This window comes from Augochlora pura, chromosome 11 (assembly GCF_028453695.1).
Source record: "Augochlora pura isolate Apur16 chromosome 11, APUR_v2.2.1, whole genome shotgun sequence".
In the NCBI taxonomy this organism is placed as follows: Eukaryota; Metazoa; Arthropoda; class Insecta; order Hymenoptera; family Halictidae; genus Augochlora; species Augochlora pura.
The window spans coordinates 19,019,082-19,021,530 of record NC_135782.1 but is presented as its reverse complement, the minus strand read 5'-3'; the positions used below and the strand labels follow the sequence as shown (position 1 = coordinate 19,021,530).

At 51.6% G+C, this 2,449-nt stretch overlaps 1 protein-coding gene across 2 annotated transcripts in view; it reads right to left on the bottom strand.

Annotated features, from left to right (window-relative positions):
- Knockout (Stork-head domain-containing protein knockout) overlaps positions 1-2,429 on the bottom strand; it is a 56,386-nt gene extending 53,957 nt beyond the window's left edge. The window contains exon 1 of one of the 2 annotated variants that reach the window (XM_078193812.1): positions 1,190-2,429. The gene's annotated coding sequence lies outside the window, so the exon portion shown is untranslated. The remainder of the gene's footprint in view (positions 1-1,189) is intronic. The other variant, XM_078193809.1, reaches the window with a different exon arrangement.
- Between the last annotated feature and the right edge of the window lie 20 nt (positions 2,430-2,449).

Genomic DNA, 2,449 nt, shown 5'->3' with positions numbered 1-2,449 from the left:
AAAATAGCAAACGTCACTGTCAATTAACAAGCCTAGAACTTGTCATTTTAAATTGTTAAAATAATAATTATTAATAATTGTTATAATAATTGTTTTTTAAATTATCATTTAGAATAAAGGAGAATAAGTAAACAATATCTTTTGATTTATTTAGTACTGAGCTATATATGTAACAATGCATAATGATGTAAATTTCCATCATACTGTTTTTTAAATAATTCAAATTCTTATTTATACTAGGATTTTTTTTAATATTTTTCCTTTAATCTAGAGCATTAATTACATCAACCTGATTTATTTTTAAAAAATAGGAAAAATCATGCAAAGAAGGGTTAATTTATCGTTCCATCGGCGCGCCGATCGAAACAGATTTCACTCTCGGAGCGTAGGCGCGCGTACTATAGCGATGCCGCATCCTGTACAAATAAAGGAACAATTACCTGGCCGATATCGATCTCCGTACAGATCGCTCCTACGGATCGCGCGTCCCTCGCGAATTCTTAACGAACGCGGCGTGCGAGATCCCCCGTGCTACGGTTTCCTCGGTTTGTTCTCGGCGCGTTCTCACGGGAAAACAACGGACCCGTCTCGCGGACGTTTCTTGCCAACTCGAATTTTATCGCGGATACGAGCGGCAACGTATTGTTTGAAAATGGAGCACGGGTCTTTCGAAATCCATGAAATTCGCATCTATCCGTCCCATCCGTTCCGTCCCGCCGATTTCATCGATATCTGGCAAAGCTCGCGAGAAGAAGCAAGGTCGCCGAACCGTTCCTCGATTCGCTGCAGAATAGACAAGCAGGATCGTGACTAAAGGAGTTTTGTTGAAATTATTTGAAACGTCGGTAAATATTGATAATTCCGCCAATATTATTCCAGGCACGCGTCAACGTATGTTTCGGTGGTAGGGGTGACCCGTCAATTTCATCGTTGCAACCCCGCGTTTGCCAGCCAGCTTATCCCCCGGTAAACATGGTAGAGTGTCGCGCGATCGGAGCGATCGTCCGCGGAAGGGACAAGGGTGGCCGAGTCGAGTCGAGTCGAGTCGAGTCGAGAGATGGAACGAGAAATAAAAAGAATGAGAGAGAGGGAGCGTGCACGCGCGTCGCGACGCTCTCGGCTCTGACCGCTCTTGACCCTGGCGCGTCTCTGTCAGCCTCGAGGAATTTATCGCAGAGGTACGACTCACCTGGCCACCGATGAAGGTGTAGAGGACCGGACCGTGGTCCAGGCTGCGGCCGTTTGGTCGATCGTCCGTGAGCCGGCACAAATCCCAGGTAGTCCGAAATATCCAGTAAAAGAATGTGCGCGCGAGGGTCCGTGGTTCGAGCGAGTAGGAGGAGCACCCGAACCACCACGTCACCGGAGGAACGAGTTTTCACTTTTATACAGAGTCCCGCACGCGTCTCCTCTTTCTTCACAGCGTATCACAGTTTCTTCGAGTAACGAGACGACCTCTTCGCGACGCGGACGACGGCCGCGAAGATGCAGGACAAGAAGGAACACAGAGAGAGAGAAAGAGAGATAAAGAAAGAGATAAAGAGAGAGGGAGGGAGTGTGTGCGCACGCGTCTGTGTGTATGTTTGTGTGTGAGTAAGAGAGAGAGGGGGGCCAACTACAACGACCAAGAGAAGAAGGAAGAGAAGGAAAAGGAGGAGGAGGAGAAAGAAGCAGCAACCTTAGCCAGCGTGGGTAAGGAAATAAGAAACACTGGAGGAACACAAGCCGATCACCGATCGCGTTCAGGAAGAACCGGCCGCAAGAGAGACGAGCAAGAGAGACGAACAAGAGTACGTAGGGGGTGAGAGGAAGCCAGAGAACGGGTTTCGCAAGATCGACGATGATCCTCGCGCGTCTCCTCTCCCGAATCGGTTCCCGGATCGATCGCGTATGCTCGTATATTCCACTGCGCGATCCGTTGGCTTATCCGGAAGGTGTCTCCAAGTAGCGCGAGACTCGGACTCTTCTCTTCCGTGGCTATCTCTCTCTCTCTTTACGTGTGTCTTCTTAGGTCCGCAGGCGTATCCGAGGGCTTCTCATTTGTCGACGGCGAACGAAATCGGAGCTGGCAACACGGTATCCGTGGGGTATCGGTGTCGCGCGCGAAGGATCCAGACGCAGGAGCGTCCGGCGAGCCTGGATGTCGCGGTAGACGGGACGACAGGTGCAGCAGCTGCAACTGGCACGGTCGTCGGCTTCATACTGAAGGGGCGCCTCCTCGACCAGCCTCGACGCCGCCGGCTCGCCGATGCTACGCGAGAAACTGGCTCTACCACTGGCGACGGCACCGAAAACTCGGATCGGAGCTGGCGCAGCCTCGCCGCTCTCTCCGCTCTCCACTCTCCACTCTCCACTATCCACGCTTGCTCTCTGCCGCTGTCGTCGCCGTCGCCGTCGCCGACGCCGTCACAGTTGCCGTTGCCGTCGGAGCCGCTCTCGCCCCTCCACC